Below are 24,480 nucleotides of genomic sequence, written 5' to 3'. Positions count from 1 at the left end.
GAGACAATGGGTATTTCAACGATTGTCTGAATGATTCCACAGAGAATCATGGCGTTAAAGAAAATTAATAAATCACTGCAAACGATGATCCAGATTTCGGAATTTATTTATAGAATCGTTGCATGATTAAAAAATTAAAATTTTCATCCGTACTTCAAACTTTCCAATATAATCCGCGAAACTGTCGTGTTGCTTTTGAAATTCGAGGAAAATTCGCTTTTAATCAAATTCCATCGACGGCTGAAAAAGCGTCGAAATTAGATGAATAAAAAAATCGATTCATTCGAATCGCTCGCCGAAATTAACTTAAAAAAAAAAAAACAGACAAAAAAAAACTATCGCCAACGACCGAATATATGACAAAAAAAAAAAAAACAAAAAAAAAAAAACAACCAAAGGCAACGGTTAAACGATCCTATTAATTTACAGTTTGAACCGGCAACGCGTGAGGTTCGAAAAGCGTTGACCGCTTGTTTGCCACAACGCCCACGTATAGATATATATATATATATATGTATATACGAGGTGAACCACGGTCGAGGATGGTTTTCCTCACCAATTCTGGACACCGCGAGGCCGGCCCCAACGAGCAACGGGGCGACGGACGTAGTAGTACCCACGCCGCAGATACCGGACTCTGCAAAATGTGTACCGCTCGTCCTTTTCGTCCTGCGCGAAAAGTGCTCTCGGTAATTCGATGCACACGTAGCTCTGGAATATATATATATGTATATATATGCATGTTAAGTAATATTTATACATGCATGCAAGTTGGATACATAATTACATACGTAACATGGGAGTAGGCGAGTACGTGTATATCCGTACGTACATTTCTATGTATATTAAATGACGTGCACGTACTATATGTATATGTATGTGTATGTATATATATATATCCACCTTGTAATTTAAGCGGTTGAAAACCAGTGAGCCGAGTAATTAAACGTACGGTAAGATAATACCGGTGGTACTTTGATAGCTGACATAAAATCCCATAGGCGTTGCAGCGGGTAAAAAGGGGCGAACGGCACATCGTTCGATTAATTATGTATGTACGGTGATATGTAAATGGGTGGACGGGGCGTATATTCGTCGGTGGTATTCAAAATAAATAGAGTGTTCGTCGGGATGTATTGTTTTTATTGAAATCGCGGTGCATTATCGACTGCAAAATTTCACCGGATGTTCGTTAGCGCGGTTTGAAATTCTTTCAATTTTCGAGCGGACGCGATTTTGAAATTTTGCGGATTCTATAGGCGACCCGAAATGCCCCCCGCGTAGCCTGCTGGGCCGCAATCAGCGCTCGCGAAATCCCCGCCCACTTTTCCGGACGGCTATACGTCGAAAAATCCTGTTCGATAATTAATTATTTCCCGTCTTCAATTAACATAAAATATAACGGCAACGATACTCACTCCGATGACATTGAAATTGTTGTTACAAATTATACAGAGTAAACCACGCAGCGCGGTTATGATTTTCGTGCTGGAAACGAGTAACGGTTCGGCAGGTTTTCACCTCTCTCTCCGCCCCCGCGTTCAATTTGCATCGTTTCACTTTTTTTCCCCCGTTCACATTTCCACGTTGAAACCACCTTTTAGATATTATAACATCCGGTGTTTCCTGTTCCGCCGGAAGTTCTCGTGCAGCACGATGCACATCCATCGCATGTCCCCCGCTTGTTTGGCTTTTTATTTTATTTTAATTCGTTTAGGTTTTCTTTTTTTTTTTTCCTCTCGTACTCGTGTTACGGTAGGAAGAGAATCGTTGGAATCGAGAGGGGAAATATTTGAACCGTGTCTGTCCACCCCTTCCGTCTCCCCGCCGACCCTCTCGATCAAGTCCCGATGCAATTGCGTGACCTGTGGGGCGATGAACGTTCGCCATCGGGGCGTGGGGGGGAAGACCCATAACAACAACAACAACAACAAAAATAACAACAACGGCGGTAGCGCCGGTCGAAAACGAAACTAAATCGAATTCTAGAACGGAGAGAAAAAGGGGGGTGGGCGCGAGGGAAAGGCGCGGGGGTTCCGCAGGTAAGGATCCGAAGCGTGTACGGGAAGCAGGTTCCCAGCGGCTCTCTTTCTCTCTTTCTCTCCTTCTATTTTATTTTATTTTTTCCTCTTCCTCTTCGTCCCGCGTAAAACGTTCCTCTGGTTTCCTCGATGGGGTGGGTGGGTGGGTGGGTCGTCGGGGTGGGACGGGGATATGCCTGCCTGACGTCGCAGATGAATCGAGGGTTTCCCTCGAATTCGCTTTTGTGCCTGTACCACCAGCTACAGGGATGACCGAGCAAAGCCCTTCCTCCCCCTCTCCCTCTTTCTTCCGACACTGTATCCAGAAAACCACCCTTTGCCCGCAGGCACCTGATCTCTGCAGGCTGTACAAGGGGTTGCGAAATGGCCACTATAAAATATTTTCCCTTTTTTTCTTTTCATCTTACTTTCTCTTTAGATTTTTTTGTTTTATTTCCCTTTATTTTTTCTTAATTTTTCTTCCCCCTTTTTTTTTTATTCCCTTCGAAATTTGTTCTTTCTCGCAAAATAAAAGGGAAGAAGGGTTTTCGCGAGGTCTTTCCGATCGAACAAAAAAAAGAATCAACGAATCAATGGAGGAAATAAAATAAATGGATTTTTTGTCAGGGATATACTCGTGTATAATATCTATTGATCTCCGTTTCATATACACCGGGGGCACACCTTGATCTAGATGATCCCCCGCAGCTTCGTTTTCAATTCGCGAAGAGATTAACGGGGCGAAAATCCTATATCAATTGTATTTATATCGTATACACACGTATACACCAAGAGCAAAATTTATCGGTTTTAACGAAATTTCGAACACCGCTCGTACAGCGAGATTCAACGATTACATAAAATATCAATGTTATTTCGTTTGGCTTTTTTTTTCATTCTCTCTAATTCCGCGTCATTATTTTCGACGCAGCCGCTCATCTGATATTATCGAATTTTATCAGGATCGGCTGGAAAGTGCGGGCTCACCGCTTCAAATCGTTGTCCTTAAAAACTAGAGCGAACATCGTGCGACGTACGGTGCATCGAACAGAAATGTGCGAATCGAACGGTCAGGGTCGCAGATTGGGCGATTTGCCACGAAATATCCCATACATACCTCGTACCTGTATCCGCGTACGTGAATATCGAGGTATTATGATCGCGGGGTGAGGTCACGACCCGTATAAATGATGAAAATAATTCTACCGCTGATCGATCGAAGGCCTGGAATACCAATCGCGATAATTCATCGCGTGAATTTTACGGAAAACCAAACGTCGAATCGTCGACTAGATTCATCCGAATTATTCACCTCGTCGGAATCCTGGCCAAGGGCATGACCAAAAAAAAAAAAAAAGCACAATTTTTCTCGTAACCTGAATTTCCCTCCTTCTTAGTCAAAGATCGCTCGTGTGAAGCCAAAAATGAAGAACGTACAAGCGAACAAGTAAAATGGAAAAAAGTCAAAAATTAGAATCCGTAAAACGGAGGGAAAAATCTGCTCCCACTCCGCTCGGGTTGGATACGTTCGTATCATATACCATGAGAATAACGTGCACCGCGACAGAAACCGCTGTAAAATCCCTCGCGCCACCGAGATGTTAGGGTAGGTTTATACGTAGACGTGTGTGCGTGTGTGTAACTATAGAGGTTACTCTCTATGGGATCGTTTCATGGGCTGGCAGCTTATCCATTGAGCCCATAAACTCGGAGGTGGGTCGAAGGCGCAGGATTTTCAAGAGTTGAGTTTTGCATTTTCTTGTCTCCGCAAAATGAAATAAAACGAAGGTCAACAAAAATCGGGGTGTGTTTCTTTCGGGATTAAATTCGCGCATGGGGGGGGTCAGGGGGGAGGTATTCCGGTGCGAAAATTGTGCGACTGCAAAAAAATTCCAAAGTTTCCTCAACTTTTACTCTACGAACGCGAAAAGCGAAACGAAAAAAAGGGAAAAAGGGATAAATAAAAAGTCGGAAAACACGGCGTTCTGAAACGGGATCGAAAGTCCACTTCTAATTTCCTCAATTTTGGCTAACGAAGTAATTTAGCGATACGAGGTGCAGCCGGAGCTTGCAGTAGAACAATTGATTTCCGTACGCGGTGCTTTTCTGAGATTACACCCGCTCTCATACACGAAATTCAATAGAATCAGAAATCATTGTTTTCAATTAAACGAATCCCCGAAGAGAAAAACAACGATATTCTCGCACTGTGAATTTTACCCTCTCCCTTATTTCCTCTCATTAATTTATTTGCCCGCACCATAGGTGACGGTAAGAGCTTGCGGAGGTTCAGATTAAGTATAGTGTAGATATGACAAGTTATTACATAGAACCATTGGCAAGCGCAGAAAGCGGAATCTGTGTGCCGTACGGCTATGCGTATATATATATAGAAATATATGTACATGTACACGTGTGTCTGTATATCCGTATTATATACAGTAGCGGGGAGAGATATGTGCGGGTGGGTACTCGGGAAGACAAACGTTTTTATTACGAAAAATCAGGAGCCGAAACGAAATCTAGGGCTGGACGCCTGCGCTATGGTTGTTAAAATGTGGGGATTGGCGGCGTCGCAGCCGTCGCGCGGACGTCGAGGGGGGTGGTTATCGAGGAGGGTGGCGGTACCGGGCGCCAGTCGCTACGCGGACTTCGTTCTGAATTTCCCGACCCGACGCGCACCCGACGTCGTCGCGACGCCCGTTTACCGATACCGCGATCTCATCCCCCGCACGTCCTTGCGACGAAATACATAAATCCACCCCGTACGCTACGTGTGGAGGAGAAGGGAAGGAAAAAAAACAAAAAAAAAAAAAAAATTTATTCAAAATAAAAGAACAAATACAGCCGACTTTCCACCCCCTCGTCGCCTTAATTTTCCACGAAAACCGGACGTCCGTATCCTTGTCGTCTAAGCGGTGGATTACGGTTTCGCTTTTTCTTTTTTTTTTTTTCTATGGCTTCCCACTCCTGGAGCATGAGATACGTGGGTGAATATTACATGAAAAGGGTGACCGATAAATATTGTGATGTCTACTCTACGCTTCGTTTCGTCAGAGGAAATGTTTGAGAAATTGTTCGACATTAAAATGGAAAAGTTTTTTCAAACTTCTTCACGCGTTGCAGTGTAAATATCGATGGGGGTGCAGGTGCAGGGATTCATGATCGATATGAATCTACGTAACCTACCTATGGAGTTAAATTTACAGTGAAAGTTTCCAGTGCGTAAGGTACACATGTACGTACGTACGTGTACGATCTAGTTTTCGATAAGTTTTCAAATGCCCACGATGCTAAAAATTAGTGGACTATTAATAATCGTATAGAATCGTAATTTTCTTCTTCTTTTTATACCAAATAATATAAACTCGAGCGAAACCGAAAGCTTTCAAAAATGGAAACCCACGATGTACGCGGTGTATAAAAAAAAAAGTGTTGCAAGTACATTGCTACGCAAGTGTTGACTTCGCAAAAAAAAAAAAAAAAAGAAGAAATCGTTCAATATTTAAAATCGTATGAAAAGTTTGCTACGACCGATTGGTCGAAATAAGGAGGAAAAAGAAAGACTGCCCGTAACCATGTTGAGTGACGACGAGTGTTGAGACAGTTTTCACTGTGTTTGGAAAATACTTAAACGTACACGCACACACCTGTACACGCACACGGCAAACGTGAACGGGTGAAGAATTTTACCATGTATATCTAACGACACTATGTACCGATCCATGAGGATTTGTTCGTTGGAGATAAAAGTGAAATAAGGGTGGAAAAAAAAAAAAAATTCTTCGATTACCGCAACGATCCATCAATTTATCGGTAAATAATACGATAAGTATATCCACGTATACCGGCCATTTGTAGAAGCATCGTCGTCTTCAGTATGTTCGTTAATTTTGCTTTTTTCATCACCTCGAACGGGGAACCAAAATTTTCACCCCTTGTACATACGGAGTTACGCTTCGGACTCCCTCGTACGTGATCCCCATATCGAAACGATTTTAGTTTCCTGGTTACGAATTGAAAAAAGGCCAGGCAAAAAATAGATGAAACGAGAAGGCAAAGAGAATTATTAATAATTTCGCGTGGTAACGAACGAACGAACTACTCCGAAAATATTTCCACAAATTATTCGACTCTCGACGTACGGAATTTTCGTCCGCGACGCGTTACGCAAGCGTGCGATAAGAAATTTGCCGACGATCGAGGAAAAAAAAAGAACCTTGAAACAATAATCGCCATATTATTATGGTTCGGTTTCTGATAATCTAGAGGGTTGACTTGAGAGGACGGTCACTTGATAACCTCGAACCGTCGCGACGGCGCTTTCGAGTGCGCTTCTCCTCAACGTCTGGAATATAATACGAATCGTGAGAATATCGTCAAGTCTCGAGAGTTTTACGAGTAAGAGGAGGACGCGACTCTCCAATTCCACATTGTACTTTTCATTTTATTTTACTTCGATCGTCACGCGTATCGTACGTAACTTGTATTCACCCTCGTTCCGTATCGCTGCACATTCATCAATTTTTCATCCAACGGTATCGTCGTCGGACGTATCATTTTCGGCAATGATCGAGCGACGTTGTACAACAATCGGATTAACTTACGCGCACGTCAGGGTACGTACAACCGAAACGCAGAAGGTTTCTCGCAATTACTCGGGTCTACGTGCCGGCTGTAATCAAGCGTGATTATTATCATTATTAATATTTCTGACTCCATTGTAACGGCAGCGCCGGCAAACGATGCCGAAGCTGTGTAAGTTTCGTGTAGCATTTGCGCTCTACGTTACGTTACGTACGTACGTAACGTACAACGAACAACGTGTTGTGTTGTACGTTACGTTCCGCGTACACGGATACACCGGGGGTGTGTGTGTACGTATGTATCACACGTACATAGAAACGTAGAGAGTGACGGGCACTCTTGTCAGTACATACACAGAGGATAGCTGGCAGCGGGATTTCCTCGCTGGCTTTTCTCAAGAGAGGAAAAGAGAGGAGGCTTTACGTGCCACACTCACGATGTCCCTATATACCTGCTGCCGCTGCCGCCGCTGCTGGTGTTCCCTGGCTTAATTTGGAAGACTGACGCTGATGAAGTGATGCGTACGAAGAAGAAAAATGAGAAAGAAAGACAAGAAAAAAAACAACTAAGCCGAATGAAAAAAATAAAAGAAAACACAACGTGTAAGCTCAATTGGGGTGTTCGGAGGAGATGAATGTTGGTGTTTTTTTTCCCCTTTTGAAGAAATTTTTTCACGGAAATGCGGTTGGCGCGAGTCGTTCCAAAAATACCCCAAGCTATGTAGACGGGAACTTATCAGCTCGGATAATTTTAGATATTTCGAATTCGATTCGGTATCCAGAACTGACGGGACGTGCAGACGGACGCGTGAAATCGTCGCGTTCGTCGTGAATCCGAGGAGCGTTTCCGTTTCCATTTATTCGGAGTTCATTTCGGAGGACGAATAACGACACAGCGCGGTACACGGATACTTCGGTATCCCCGATCTCGGCATTCGCGATTTCTTTGGAGTATCATCACAGTTCCTCCTCCGTGATCACGGAGAGCGCGTAGAACGTCGCCTTTGATGATACCCAAGATCGGTGAATAGCTATACGTGTATGTATTCGGCGAAATACATACGCGCCCACGCGTATATACATATCTATATATACACAGATAGATGAGCCGGTCGGTCGGACATGTACATATCTATACGTTAGAGCGTAGAGAAGACCATTATCACCGGCGTGATTCGGTTGACGGGTGTGCAAAGGTGGACGCGACATGGTATACAGAGGTGGGCGAACAGGGTGAAGAGAGAGAATTGGCCCGGGTTCGGGGTCGCCAGAAGCCGGTCCAGGGAAGAGAAATTTTGGTTTCGATTCGTCCGGCTAAGCCAAAGTTCTATCAGAAGCACGTCCTTCGACGACGTCCCTCGAAATCCTTCGGACGTAAGCGGGCGCGTATACGTATACGTATATACTCACTCGCTCGCTCGCTCGTTCGAAGGAAAACGACGCGACTAGCGCGGCCGCCTAGGCATCCGGCCATTGAACGTAGTCCGATGCCAAACCCCCGATAGATAATGGAGAACTGGGGGGGGGGACGAGGGTACGAGTAATAGGGGAGCCGAAGAGACCGGATTATACGTTACACCGGTCAAGAAGACGACGCGCAACCGGACGCGGTTTGACGAAACTGTCGCCGATGCCTTCGCAAAATTTCAAACTTCAAATTTGATGGTCGCAACGATTCGCAGCTCACCGGATGATCTTTGCCTCGCCGGTATTCGCGTGCCCATCGAATTCTCTCGATTCGAAAAATTTTCTACAACATCACGCGTTCGCACACGGACACACGGGGCTGGTGTGCGTGTGCGTGAGTGTGTGTAACGTACGTGTTTCGGTGTGTGAACGTTCGACTGCGGCTGCATGTGTGCGTAATGTTTGTCCCCTTTTGCTCCTGGACAATTACCCGGACGATATGGTCCGGAGCACGTAACCTGTAACGACTAATTTTGTTGCGACGATCATATGAATTGATCGCTAATGGACCGGTATACCCCTACGTACCGTACAGTAGAGTTCGAAAGTTTGTCTGTACACAACTGGTGTGAAACTGGGTCGCCAGAAGTACTGAAATATCGATATCTCTGTGGCGTCTGATTGAGAACAAGAGGGAACCGAGTCGAATTTCGATGAAAAGTTTTGTCTCGTCTCCTGCGATATGCGAAATCATTTCGCTGTAATTTCTCGAGAAACTTGAATGTTTTTTTTTTCTTTCTTCAAAATTACGAGAATTCGAATAGGTGAAGAATCTTCTATCGACAACCTGAAGCTCGTGTGAATCAATTTTGTTTTTATTTCCATATCACATTTCGTTCGCATCTCGTACGAAAACTTTTTACTCAAACTTTTGACATTTCGCGAGTTATATAGTTTCGTATGTGCGCATCAAGAATATATATACATTCTCCGTTCGAAAACTGTTTGACTTTTATTTTTCAGTCGAGATATCAATTTTTCATTCTTGCAACGAATGGTTCTTCTCGCGTAGGTACCGCGCGTATACCTACGTGATCAATATCACTTGAACTTTTTAGCGTCACTGTATATCGCTACACACAGACGCATTGTTATTCCGCGAGTCGAATGACAATAGCAATAGAAGAAAAAAAAAAGAACAAAAAAAAAACGATAAAAACGCCCAATCGTTATGGTCAAATTCGTGATTAGTTTTACGCTCTACAGAATCACCCATCTATACAGATATAGACCTGAGCGTGTGCCTCTGCACGGTAGAGTCCGCCCGTCGAGTAGATCGAGATATGCGTGACATGAATAATTCACATATGTGACGTATTATATATATAGACTGTTCGAGTTAATTGGCATGTCACGTGTGTGTAAAAGTAATCTATCTGGATTCCAGTGTGTACAGTCGAGTGTACTACGTGGACGTTCCACGGTCATGTGAGTACGTCCAAACGCATAGGTACCTACGAAAGCTCAAATGAGCTTCGACGTCGTTAAGAAAATTGTACACAGATGGTATACGTACATCTGTATGTATCATGCATGTACTCCCTTAGTCTGAATTAAGGTATGGATGAATTCCCCGGGGTTACCCGAACTGGACACGGGGTGTTTAACCCTCACAAGTGTACGGAGAAATCAGGTATAATTCAGTATTCGCCCCACGCAGTTTCCTTAGCTTGTTACACCGAAGTTAGTGCTTTGTTAGATGACGCGTATATATATATATATGTAACGTACTCTACCTACCGTTTGACTTTTGAATGGCTTTGTAGGGTTTGAAAATTTTCACTTGATTCGGGGACAAGGTCAAGCTAGGAATTCCAACCCACGCGCGATTCGCTGCGAGACCGACTCTCGTGACTATGTGACGAGAATTCGAACGACAGTAGCGATTTCCGCTCGTCGATAGGGAAATATTTCAAATTTTTCCGTAACGTCGAAGAACGCGGAAAATTTCAAATTAGGGGAGAAACAAAAAAACAAAAAAAACAATGAGAACGACTCAAACTGCAAAAGTTCATCGCGAAATATATTTGACTCTTCGCCAACTTGCATTTCGTTCGAGATAAGAGAAGAAAAAAAAAGAAAAAAAATACGAGGCAAAAAGAAAAACACTCCCGTTCTCGAGAGTGTCCCATGAGGAAGATGTGGACGCAGAAGGGAAAAAAAATATATATATATAATATAAAGAACGTAACGTACCGAGGAGAAAACTTTTCGTTATACTCTTTTAAGTTTTGATAAAATAAGAAAAGAGAGAGGGGGAGGGGGAGGGGGAGGGGGGAAAAAAATACACACAGCCCATCGCGTAACTGCTCGAAATAATTCTAAAAGTTCTCTAAGAAGGCAACCCTTGCCCTCCGGGGATCCCTGAATATAAGCGAGCGGGTTGGTGTAAAAAAGTCGAAGAAGTGGAAGAAAAAGTCGTATGTATATCCCACTCCCGTCGTACTCTCGAGTTGATAAAAATTCTTACTCAGTCGCTGACGATCGCGAAAATATTCGAAAACATCTCGCGCGTTTCTGAATCGAAAAAGAAAAAACGAACATGCGGTCGGACAATCGCGAGTCACGGGTGCGAAAAATTTCGGAAGATTCGTACAACTTCGAACGACGCGACGGTGACGATAATAATAATGATAATGACGATGACGACGATGACGCTGTTTCAGATGACGTGTACGGGGGATGGAGGATTCGCTTTTATACTCGACGGTCGGGGGTCAGACGGAATCTAACCAAGTGTCACGTACGTTATAACGGACACCTGACCAAATGAGATATGTCGACGTATTACGTATAGGTATATATATAGATATATATAGATACTTTTTACCATTTAGCGGAGATACGAGACAGAAGCCTAAAAAATAAGAAGGGCAGGTGAAAGAAAAGAAAAGAAATGAAAAGAAGTCGATGCGAGATATAAGAAATGAGAAGAAGAAAAACCTGAAAACCTGGTCTTTGCACTGGTTCTATTCGAGGCTTAGAGAATCCAGTTTCGCGATCCCGCAGGACATTGACAAAGTGAAAGGGGACACCGAACTATTAATCTCCTCATGAAGTAGACGCGAAAGGCACCTCCTCTGCACTACGGGGCGATGACCATTTCGGACAATAAACTTATAGTAGGTTACGTCAACGTCGTTCGCTTCCATCTCAACGTAACGAATCACCAGAAATTTCTCATTACACCTACCTTCATCTTTGACACCCGACTAGTTTCTCCAAGGATTATACGCTAGGCTCCGAATCCAAATGAAAAATTCGGTAGGAGAAATGAACGATAAAATTTAATAAATTTCACTCATCTCTCTCTCTCTCCCGTTGACGGTGTAATAACGGGAACCATCTCGCCCAGCCTCGTGTACCTCTTTGTAAATAATTGGTTGAAAAATGAGAAAAAAAAAAAAAACGAATAAGAGTCGTTTCGGTAGATGAGATACTTCGGTAGGTGATATATATATATACATATATAACGGGTGAAACAAGCGGAGGTCATCCATCAAAGTGGAGTAATTATTTCCGAACTTAATGAGACGGTCGGGAGAAGCGTCGCGTTGTCGTCGTTGGGGATCTTTGCAGATAGAGAGAATGCCAGCGGTGGTGGATGGTCGGAGTTTCGGTGAAAATGCCGTCCTTGCGAAAACGGGTCGGGAAGCACCTTACAATTAACGTAGCAATCTAGCGAATGTCTACGTATATTTCTTCACCGTGAAGACTTTCTTCCCGTTCAACGGGAACTAAACGCCCGCCGAGATGTCGTCACCGTTCCCCCGAATCCCCCTCGTACGCGGGGGGGTGACTTCCCGGCTCCTTATACTGCAGGGACTGCTGACGCGAGGAATCCGCGAGTATAAACGGAGCTGTTTTCTTCAGGGATTCCCCACCCGGCGATCCTTATTTCTTATACCCCATTATTTTGTTTGCCAAATATTTTGGCGAACGCGTCTGCGTTGTATGGAGGTATAGAGAGAAAGAGAAAAAAAAAAAGAAAGAAAATATGAGTGTATTTTACACGTACGTATATATGTACATACATCTCGGCAACACCTACCCCAAACACGGCAAGTTACGACTTATGGCTTTAGTAAAATCCTGACCAGTCAGCACTTTCCTTTTTCTCCTTTGCTTCCTTTTTTCCTTTTACCTACCGCGATATACCGCCGCGCCGCTGATTTTGTAGGGTTCCCGTGCCGCGGGTACGTATAGGTGTATAACACACGACTGGTGTGAAATAAAAATAGAGGTAGGGTGTTTGAAATAACATTATTTTATCGGATTACCTTAAACTGAGGGAAGATTATCAGAATATATTATTCACCTCTGTGTAGTCGCATAATGTAGACTGGAAACGCAAAATTATAGCACTGGTATATAACTCGCGAATTTACATCCCAAAGTCAGCAAAGTTCAATCCCCGCTAGAGTTATAATATGCCGGTAAAAAAAAAATGATCGCGGTACACCTATATATGAAGTTGAAAAAAAGGAGCTTTCGTGAAAAGTTGGGAGGTGGAGGGAGGGCCTAAAATCTCGTTTCTACCGACACTCATAAATTTCCAGAGCAATAGCCGCGCGAACCGAAATGAGAGGGGGGACTTTTTCAAAATTTGCAAAATGCATTGCAGTTTTTTTTTTCGCCGCAAATATGTTGGCGTGTAATATAAGCATGTTGGACGATATTGTCGGATATCTCTTCAATATTTGGACGTAGACCAAATATTGTTAAATTACACAATACTTTTGGCCGATGCCTTGGCGACATACGTTTGCTAAACCATCGGAGGGAGAGAGAGATTGCGAAATTATTTCCAATCACGAGCCGTACCGAATTTCGTAATATCGAATATCCGAGGGAAAGATATTCGTCCGCGTCATCGTGATATTCGTGCCCCGAAAATCTGCACTCCGTGAGCCGGGATGGCGTGCGTACGATATACCCCCGTCGGGATAACCCCCCGGCCGTGGCCACCCTCCGGGATTTTGAGGCGTGAAAGTGCCGCGTTACAGGTGCAAGAAACTCGCGCTGGTATACGTCTCCGGTATACATCTCCCTCCCGTCCACGACGGTCTCGAGGGGTACGAGGAGGGTGTATACCTATATTCCCCCGAGTCTGGCACGGCTCACCACCCCGACGATTGTAAGGTAGAACCATTTAAGCGTTTAATAGCACGGGAACTCCCCCTTCCCTTTTCCATTCCCGTTACCATTCCCATTTCCACTTCTACAGAAAATTTTCATTCGAACAGGGTACCGTTATAAGCGTTCCCTTCCTTCCTTCCTTCATTTGAGTTACTGCGAGGTAATACCTCGAGAGCAACGAGCAACGGTATAGCGGCAGAATTTCCATTGTTTTCTATCTGCTACTTACTCCCGCTCAATAAGGGCGATTTTCACCCCCCAAAAAACCTGGCAATTTCAAACGCCGGTTTTTTTTTTTTTTTTTTGCTTTGTTGTTATTATTGTTTTTTTTTCGTTTTTTCATGTTCCTTTCTACCCGACGAGAAAGAACGGTCGTGAGAGTCGAAAAATTTTTGCTCGATACTATACTATTTCTCTTGTACGGGTGCCAAGGGTACGGTGTACTCGCTACGGTGGCTCCAAAGAACGAATATCTTCTTTTCTTTTGCGTCTCCTATGAAGATACGTTGGTTCGACATGTTTGAAAAGTCCCCTCCAAAGATCGTATCAGAAATTAATTTTTTAGGTGTCGCTCGAGATTTTTAAAAATTTTCCAAACTCGTCAAAAAACTGAAGTTCTTTCGAATCTTGAGTGACCCCCAAAATTCATATTTTTCGAGCTGATCTTTGGGGAGGGCTGTCAAAACATGTTGAACTAGAATATTTCCATATGAGACTCAAAGAAAAAAGAAAATCTTCTTTTTACTTTCGGGCCACCCTAATACTCACTAATATATATATATATCCAGCGAGATCCTCAGTTAGGGTGGTTTGACCCGTTGATCAATTTAATTAAATCTTACGGGAGATCCCTTAAGTTCCACAGTCGCTCGGTCCTTGCCGTTGAATGATGATCCCTCGAAGATCCCAAACGGTCCCACGAAATCGGTCGAAAAGACGTCCGTGGAAAACCAAAGAAAAAAAGCACATTTTTTTCACCCTGTTTCGTAACGGTATCGATGTTTTTATCGCGACGTACAGTGTCACGTGTATACAGTTACCTACCAATAGCGCCTTCTCTCTGTACAGGTATTTCTTTTTTTTTTTTTTTATCTCTCTCCTTTTTTCTTATACATTATTTAGTACGCCGAGAGTATGGAAGGAGGAATGGTATTTTTCTTCATACGTAATCCCTTGAAAGATTATCCAACAATTCGATATTGCGTCTGAGGAATTCGTGCGTCACATGCCTCATTTGGCAGGGATGTGGATGCGAAGGGGGGGGGGGGAATAAAGGGAGCGAGTCCTGGAAGAGGGATGTAAAGGAGGAATACGTAGAGAGGGAGAGAAAACGGAGAGAAGAGGGATGTGGGTGATATAGATGTGCGTATACACGTACACATTTAGGTTGTGTTGAGGAGCTGGTTGTCATCTCGAGTTTTTTGTCAGCATCGCAGAATTCTTTCGATAGAACGCAAATTCTGTACACCCGCGCCTACAACGAGACATTTTTATCAAAATATTTTTTCACCCCATCTCGCTGAAACTCCCGAGACCGAAAATCGATGTTTCCCTTTTTTGATTTTTTTGGATCTCTTCCCTTTATTTTTGGTCTTCTCTTTTTGGTGCGACGCGCAAAAATTTTCAGAGTGTGACGTTGCCCGGAGATGTAATAAATGTGATACGGTATTATTGTGGTAATTCTTCGAGTAACCCGAACAAACTGAACCTATAAGCCTCCCCTAGCTAGTGCCGTACCTTCTCTAACATGTATAATTAGCGAACTTGATGAAATATTACGTTATAATATCAGAGGGCGAAACTAATTAGATTGAAACGAGAAGGGGTGAGCTTCTAAACACCCTACCCGCCGGTCCTTGCCGGCAATGCTGAATCTCATTGTACTCGAGGTAGTAATACGCATGGTATTATGAATCCCTTCATATACCACCTGATGTGTATTTTACAGATTGAGGAGCGAAGGATCGGAAGGGCGTAATCGACGTAAAATTGAAAATTTCGCCATTCGAACGTATATTCGTAATTATATTTGAAAAGTTAACCGGATGTGATGAGATTTGAAAATCTCGGTGAAATTCAAATTGAATTCGCAACTCTGAAAAGTTCGTCCTTTCGAATTCAGTTTTTGTATTTTTTGATGAAACAATGTCGAAAATTTGAGAATCTACAGCTCCGATCCCGTCGATTCCGGAGGTCAGTGACGGGCGGTCGTTGGATGTATCAGAGAGTGATGTTGAAAATCTTTGCGATTCAAGTGAAAATCAAAGTGAAAAATTTCCTCTCAATTGAACGGAATCACGGCGCGCGTTCTTTTTTTTTTGCTCCGTAGTAATTCTTGAGCAAAAATAAGAACAATGCAGTTGAAGATGCACCGTCAGAAGCGAATTCCTCGAAAGTTCGAGCCACTGCATTTCCGACGATTAACTGCCGACGTGAAGAAAACTATCTCTAAGAAAGATTCAGTTTTTTCGAAAAAATATACTTCAAGAATTCAAAATGGCGATTCGAAATTTTGGGACATTGATGCTTCACTATCATCAAAGTACGTCTTTTATCGTATCTGTTCAATGATAATTTTCTAATTTGATCAAGGCAATTTTAAAAATGATCAAAACATAAAGTTGGCTCATTTTGACTTTTGTCGTCAGGCGCTCAGCACTCGGCGTTCATTGTCAAGGAATGTGAGAAAATGAAAAGATATTCACACCGAAAAAATTCGACTTTCTCAAAATAGTGTGCTCAGTTTTGAATAAGTTACGTACATAAGTACAGTTACGTGACAGGGCCGTGAATGTACAATAAGAATAGACGGCCAAAGCATGCGAAGTCAAGAATTATTGCGTTTGAAACAAAAAAAATTGGAGAAAAAAAATAAAAAATACAAAAAAGGAAGAAATTCCAATACTTTACGCCATACATCCACACAGCTTATGATACATACCCAAATGTATGTAAAAAGTGTGCCGTACATAACGTCTGCAACGTTGCATTTATTACGACTGCAGCAGTTTTCAGTAGTCTGCAAACTGCGGGGAGGCGGGGGTTGGCGTACACGGCGTATGCACTGTACTGTTTGAAAGCCGAGAAAATAAAAGGGACATGAAACGAAACGAAGTCGATGCTTACGCTACCCAACGGTGGTAGGTGTATATGAAGTACGTGCGCGGTGTAGCATGTATGGCTTTTTTTGCGCAAACGTTCTCGCTTCAGCTATCGCAAATGAGAATATAAAGAAAAAAACAAAAAGAGAAAAAAAAAGAAAAAAAAAAGAACAAGGAAAAAAAAAGGAATGCAAAGTAAAAAAATATTGAATGAAAAGAAGAGAGGAAAATTCATCTTTCACGTGAAAATTTCTTATTTTTTTTTGATTATTTTCTCTTATTTTTGCAAATCATTACTCACGGATTCGATGCATGGTATATTATAGTGCTTTATAGCCGTATAGAGAGGAGTACGTATATCCGGCGATATAGTTTTTCAGTTTTACTACATCCGCGTGCGTAATGCACGGTATTACGTCTAGGCGTTATATTGTCGATATAAAGAGAACCTCCGCTGCACCTATAAATTTTTGATATTTCTTTCCTCTTCCTTTATCTCGTTCTGATGCATGAATTTTTCGCGAATCGCAAACGAATGATATCTATAAGAGGAGAGATAGGAGAAGCTTTCAGCGAAAACATGTGCGACGTGAAGGGTTGGGGAGCGGAGCGGAGGGAAGTTTGTGAAGATTTTCACTTTTTTTTTCTTTTTCTATTTTCTCTTTTTTTTTTCGATGGAATGAGAAGTGAGATTACGTGAACCATACCCACGTACACTCGAAGGCATATAGAAATGTGTGCATATATATATATATATATATATATATATATATATATATATATATATATATATATATGTATAATACAACATCAGACGGTTCTCGGATACATTTGAAGAGGTGAAAACTTTTTCAAATATTTTTCTCAAGTCCGTGATAGTCACATGACACGTTCCCCTTTTTCTCTCGTCTTACGTATCACGACACGCATCCCGGATTCCGAATGGAAAGGAAAGGAGTAAGAAAAAGAAACTGAAAACTAACCAGAGGAATGAGAAGAGAAACTTCATTTCTTTTACGCAAATCACATTGAAATTTTATCGGGCGACAGCTTGACAAGTGCTAAAAGTGATCACCCGCAACGTGAATATATATAGTCGATCCACTTTTTTCCTCTAACATCGTAATTGGATCTGAAGAAACTTTGTGAGCGCCAAGGATATGGCATAGAAGAAAAAAAAAAAAAAAAAAAATAGAACGATCAGGTGCGTCTCGGATTTATCTATTTGTACGTGAAATAACTGTAATTTGAAGGAAAGAAATGAAATTTTGTTACGGCAAACACGGAAGAGGTTTGAACATCCGAACCGGAAATCGGGTTACTCCGTCTGTCCGGATTCGACTGCTAAAGTATAATAATTCCGAGTTTATTTTATCGGGAAATTAACGGCTTCGATCTCCGGCGTGGATCAACACGGTCATCAGGTCCGTGATGCCGCAGATAGTTGAAATAATTCAACGAATTTGAAAGAATGTCGCGGATCATGGAACGGGTAAATTTATTTTCAAAAAAAAAAAAAAAAAAAAATGGACGTGAGTAATGTAGACGGTGGACAAAAAGCTCTCTTTGTTTGGCGTTCGAAGACACGTTATAGATATTACGCCGATCGAAATATTGAAAAAGAGAGGTCTGAATAAATAGCGCGAAGGAAATCCTGAAGGATTTTTTGTCGGTGAAACCGGATCATCTTATTTTGATATCGGCCCCCTTCGATCTTCTCGATTACTTCTCTTTGTTCCTTCGGGACTTCTCGGTACCGGTGACGTCACCCAAACATCTCATCATCCCCCATTCCACGGGTCTACACCATTAGGTACACGTGTACGTCGGTGCCTCTGTATTTTCGAAAATATTTTCCTCTTTTCTTGAAATACCACCAATTCGACGGTCGCCTCGCACGGTGGTCGAATCATTGAATTTCGGCAGGACGAATGATCACCCTTTTGTCTCATGCGGTATATCCTCCCCACTGGAGCCCTGAACTCCTGCGGGCATCGCACATCGTAAATTTCATCAGATGTATGAAATTATTCAAATTTCCATAAAGCCCCGTCGAAAACGTTATTATCCACTACCTCGACCTATAAACGAGGGATGAGCTCCGATCCCGTGGATGCCGAGAAGGGGTGGTGCCGATAATTCGAAGGGATATTCGAGGGGTGCAACGACGAGGAGTGATAATCGACCCTCCATAAAACTGATTAGAAAAAGGACCTTGACCCAAATTGAGTGAAAAAATGATTCCGCCTAACCACCCCTGTGTGACGATCATTTGCAATTTATGGAAAGTGGAACTAGAATTGGAATTTAATTTTTCATGGGTGCATGCGTGTGTGCATGTTGTAAGAAACAATTAAGAAATGACGAGGGGTTGACGGTCCATGAGATTTGATCCTCCCATCCCCAACCATCAGCGATGAAGCCATTCGAAATGCTCTGGAATCTCGAGATTAGAAACCTCGCGAAATCCACTTTGAGAAATGAGAAATCCCGCTAATGCTCGGCATAATTTCGCGTGAAGCATTCAAATCTCCATGAAATTGAAAAAAATTATGGAGAACTTCGTGAAATCTTTGAATATCTTTGTACTCGTGAAAAAAAAAAAAAATCGAAATTTCTATCAACGATCTCCGCTTCTCAATTTCGTGTAAAAATTCTGCAAAAATTTTTACGCCGGTCTACGTAGATACCGAAGCGAAACAGTTCAAGGGCTTCGGTCTCGTAAAAGCGGCGGAGGGGTTGGTTTTCCGGCAACTTTCGAGTCATGAACATTTCGCGGTTAGATCGTTTAGCGTTGGAATGTGAAGAGAAGTTGGTCGAGGATAAGAGATGAGCAGAATAGGTTTGTTGGTTGTACCGCGTTCGTTGGTTACAAACGTGCCAGTGGTCTCCCTTACACTAATTTCATTTCAGGTAAACAACACCGACAACGCCGCGTTACTCGAAACTCCAGTCTAGTTACATTAAACACAACGCAGTGGCACACAACCGCGAGATCTACGTCCTTTTTAGACCGATAAATTACAGTTCAAGCGCGGCGGCGGCAAAAAAAACTTTCGCGCTAAACGTTAACTATAATACTGCAGTAATAAATTCACCGAATACGTCAATAAAATAAATTTCGTCCGTTTTTTTTTTTTTTTTCATCCTCCTCCTCCAAATAATAGCAAACGCAAAAAGCTTGCTAACGATCGGCGCAGCTGGTGGTTCGCTTAATTTGGCGGGTAATAAATTTTCAAAATAAAAAATAAGCGAAAAACTATCGAGAAGATAGCGAGCTACGGAGAATCGAATATGGAGCGGTAATTATCGCCGTGGAGTATTCGTGTACGTACGTACGCGGCGTCGGTCGCAAAAATAAATATATATCTTCGCGGGATAATTTAAATTCCATCTAAAAGGGATGAATGAAATTTGACGGTCGAAAATTACGTGAGGGAACAAGCGTAAAACCAGGATTTCGGTATATATATATATATATACGTACACACATAGGTACGTATAAATTTAGGGTATCCCTCCTTCCCCGTCACCCCTTCCCCACCTCCCCTCCCCCGCCCTCATCCCACGGGCGCGAACGGGTGTAGGTTTTGCTATGGAACCCGTAAGTTTCGAGTTGATTTATCTTAACAAGGACGTCCGACACGCCTGGAGATAGCGGTAGTCTTCTTCTTCCTCCCATTTCGAGGTTCCGCAGGTCCTAACGCGCGTCCCAGAAAGCTCGCTTGTCCCAGTAAAGGAGACGAGGCGACGCCCATGAGTTCTCCCTTATACGTACGTACGTACGTATACATACATCCTATCCGTGCACATACCTCACATACGTGTACGCGCGCGTACGTGTCTCTCTGTGTATCTCTGGAAAAGCGGGAGCAGTCCTGATGGGACCTACCGTGGTTATAAATTAGTTCTTCTTCTCCTTCTCACGGAGTCCTTGCGACGGGCTCGAGTGTCGGGCGAGTCTGGTACCCGATTAAGGGCCTATCCTTATCCTCGCTACATCCACGGGATTCCAAACGAATTATTTCATTGACCTTTGTAAAGGATCTCTATACTTGGAGTTTAGTTTCTTTCTACGTTACATATATACGTACAAATCTATATACCCTTAAGTATTTTATACATACGTACGTACGTGTATACCTTGAGCGATTTATGGCTTCGGGATATACCTATGTACCTATCCACTTTCTTTCGGTCTTTTTCCTTTTTTATTTTCTTTCGTTCGTTCTTTCTTTTTTTTTGTTTTTCTCTGCGTCTTACTTTCTTACTTTCTTTACGCTTTCGGTAAGCTTATCGGAATAGGAAATAAAACTCTTATCGTTGGGCAATAAAGATTTCTTCTACCTTTTCGCCGCTCGCCCCGATTGATTCCATTATTCGTTAACGTTGAGAATCTAGATTAACCCCGTTGAATCTATATAGATTCTAAAACGCGAGGGTGAGAGGGGGAGCGGAGCGAAGGGGAGAAAAAAAAAAGTTAACTGCGGGGCGTCGAAGAATCGATTTATCCTCAATTTTTAACAACGATCTTTTCCTCGTATTCGTAAAAAAAAAGTTCCCAAATTTTTCAAACGTACCTCTTTTAGTTTTAGAAAGCTTTTTCGAAAAAATGGGAAAAAATTTCGTTTCCTCCACATAATTCAGCGATACGTCGTCGGGCATTTTCTATTTAAAAAAAAAAAAAAAAAAACTGAAACTTGCCGAGTGGGAATGTGAAATTTGTGAGTTGTGGATACTCTCCCTGAAATGTGAAAGTTTTTCTCGAAACGTTGCGCGTTCCATTTTCTGCTTAAATATACATCCACATTTATGCGTTATACATATATATATATATATATAGATATACATACATACGCACGTATATACCGACCAGCAATATAAATACAACAAAGTATACTCATAAATACATATGTACAATAACGAACACACAGATATAAGTATATTCTACGTACGTACGTAGCGGCAAAAGTCAGAAAGTAAAGCTCGGTTCAGCTAAGCTCGGCCCTATTTCTCCGAGAGGTTTCTTGCGCGGCGCATATACACGTATAGGTGTATATTTGTATTATATATACATACATACGGAATTCAGCAAGTGCGTAAAACTCGCTCGGTTCCAAACCTACCCTCCCCCCCCGGTGCAGGGAAACGGCGACTGCACGTATTACAAAGAGAGGCGAGCGAGGGGCGGAGGGGGGAGGGAAAGAAGTCGGAGAAGAAATAGAAGGAAAAAAGAGGGCCGGGGGGGGGTGCGACGAGGGGTGCGACGGGGGGTGGTTCGCGACGTATATACATTCGTCGGGGGGCGTCTCGTTGGTGGTATACGTCGCCACGTTTCTAGTTCCCGGTTCCCGGTTCTCGCGGATCGATCCTCCATCGCCATCCAGGAATTGTATAAGGGTACGCCAAGCCGCCCCGCGGTATGCCTAGGCTGGCGGGCGGCGTGCTATACCTCCGCCGACACGCCGTCAGCTAACGACCCTCGACCACCGTCAAAAACCAGGAGGAGAAGAACCGAGGCGAGGCGACGCGCGCGACGCGACGCGACGCTCCAGAGTCCCGTGTATTCGTTCCCCCGATATACGTATAACTAACATGCACGCACGCATACATAGGTGTACGTACGTACGTACGTACTTAATACGGTTATCCGTGTATACAACGTATATATTATGCACATTGAACGCCTTGGTGTTTTTATACATGTAGATACGGCGCGATATGTATGAACTACATGTATCCATATACATATACGTACAGAAGTATCCCCGCTGTATAATACATAGGCGAAATCTCTGCAGGTCTACCGGTTATGTACAAGCGCGAGGTCGGTTTTCCCGTCGGGAAATACAACTGGATACCTGACGGCTGCCTCGATGCGTATGAAATTTGCAATTTTGATACCGGAATGTATACGTACATACATATGTATGTATGTATGTATGTACGCGCAATCATTTCTCCGAGATAAAACGTCCTGCGAACACACATCCTTACGCGTTCACGTTACGTATGATAATGCCGATGAGAGGTGAGATTTTCATCCATCTACCTAACGTTCGTTTATGATTTTTTTTTTTTTTTTTTTTTTCACCTTTGGCACGCTCCGCATATATCCGACGAACCGTACATATCGCAATTAAGTCGAACAGCGATAACAGCGTTTTGACGAAAAAGGAAAAAATTCAACGTCAATCGGTTAATTTATTTATTCCTTAATCTATGCGTTGAAATTTCCGCTTGAAAAAATCAGCGGATATCTCGCCTTCGGAGATATCGTAGTTTCCAATAAAAGTCAGAGTTTTCAAAGCGGAGAGAAATCTTCGCTGGGATTCGATCGACGCACGATATCGTTCGTTATTTCGCCGAACGATTTCCGAAATTTAGCCGGTATCGAAGCGCGGGAGAGATATTAGAATTTTCGGCAGGTTGAGTAAAAACAATAGAAATCCCACCTCTCGAACAGACAATCCTCTCGGCTGATTGGGAGCGGTTCCTGTTGAGTACCAACTGCTGCGTCAGCCGGTAACACCCTCGCCGATTTTCTATCGTCGACGCAACGAGGACGCGAGGACCGAAGACCCGCCGCTCTCTCTACCTTTTTTCCCTTCCCACCTTCCCGCCAAAAAGCACCCCACCCTTTTTTCTCTCTCGTTTTTTTCCTTTCCGTACTTTTCTCTGTCTCGTTTTTGCTTTATATTCTTTTCTATTTCCATTTTCCTTTTTTTCTCTTTTTTCTTTTTTCACTCTTACTTCTCCATACATGCCTGAATTGCTATTTGCTAAAGACTCTTCCGCGCGCGCCTGGATATTTCGCTTCAAAAGCAAACTTTATCATTCGAGTGGGTCGTCCCCTAGATCTCGTAGGCCTCCATATATTCATGCTCTCTCTCAATATATATATACCTCCGCCAAAAACACACACGTTAAAAACCTTTTCAGTTTTGCCCTAGAACTATATTTTTTTTTTTTTGCGAAAGCAAATACTCGCTACCCTCGTTCTCTCGCACAAGCCACCGATGTTGACCGATGTGAAACGAGAAGACGGATCGTTTTGGTGAAATTTTTTTTTCTCTCTCTCAAAGATAAGATTCGAACGATCCTTCCTCGATCTAATTAATGATCATCATTTCAACGTACGAAGTGGATCGCTCACAGTCGAATCTCTTCGTCCGCAACGGAGATAAAGTTTGAAAAAAAAAAAAATTTCAAACCGTAATTGGAAACCGTAATTGGCCCGACAAATGTTATTCCGCTACAGGTGCGATCCGAAGTCCGGGAGCGTCGGGATCCATCGGGTGATACGATGCGAACAATGCAGCTGTTTACGGCTAGGGTGATATGGATTTCCATCGGGGGTTACACAATGCGATACATGGTGTACCTCCGCCTGACTGACGGACTCTCGGACTTTCATCGAATTTTCTTCGGGTCGTCGAACACTTTGCTATAATATTCTGCTTGAGGTCCGCAGGTGGCCGGGTTTGACCGGAGTCCGGAGCGCACCATGAATATCGGGTTATATCGGCGTAAGCGTACCGTCATCGGCTACCGGTTCGCAGCGGATCGATTTCCATCGTCCGTCAGCCTCCGGCTGGCTGCAACGGCTAACTGCACACGGCTAGCCCCTTCTGCCTCTTAATTCCGTTAAGCGATAACTCGACTAATTATTCCGTGCCTGCACTCACCCCCTCCCCCCCTCCCGCCACCCTTCGACCAAACGTCGGTTATACGTCGACCTGTGCCACCGCACCCTACGTACACGCCACGTATGGCTCACGTACGTCGTATACGTACACGCTTTCATTTTACCGCGGGGGTGTTCGAAAAGTTTTCGTACAAATGACCCATGGTAAAACTAGACGTTCGAATATTTAATAATCGAGCGGCGAAAAAAATTGGCAAAAAGAGGAGAGCGTAATAGAGAGAAAAAAAACCAAAAAAAAAAAAAGAAGATGAAGAAGAAGAAGGGTAGACGCGACGTGCCTACCCTCGGAAATTACGCACCCCGAGAACGTGGTTCATGCTATCGCGTTCCGCGCTTCGCTTCGTTTCGCTACCGGGGATAAAAGGTTTGGAAAGTTAGGTCGCCAATTTCGTTGTAATTGGATTTGCGAAGTGACTCCAGAGACAAATACGGTAAATTCTCTTGTACCGAGATATTTA

At 43.1% G+C, this 24,480-nt stretch overlaps 1 protein-coding gene across 2 annotated transcripts in view; it reads left to right on the top strand.

The window, feature by feature from the left end:
- The first annotated feature begins 4,618 nt into the window (after positions 1–4,618).
- Positions 4,619–24,480, top strand: part of LOC105687763 (leucine-rich repeat-containing protein 24) — a 52,056-nt gene continuing 32,194 nt past the window's right edge. The window contains exon 1 of one of the 2 annotated variants that reach the window (XM_048649282.1): positions 4,619–5,837. The gene's annotated coding sequence lies outside the window, so the exon portion shown is untranslated. Of the gene's footprint in view, positions 5,838–5,879; positions 6,641–24,480 lie in introns of those variants that run through there. The other variant, XM_048649283.1, reaches the window with a different exon arrangement.

The sequence above is a fragment of the Athalia rosae genome, chromosome 2 (assembly GCF_917208135.1).
Source record: "Athalia rosae chromosome 2, iyAthRosa1.1, whole genome shotgun sequence".
Lineage (NCBI taxonomy): Eukaryota > Metazoa > Arthropoda > Insecta > Hymenoptera > Athaliidae > Athalia > Athalia rosae.
The sequence above is the reverse complement of the archived record's forward strand: the minus strand, read 5'-3'. Positions and strand labels throughout refer to the sequence as shown.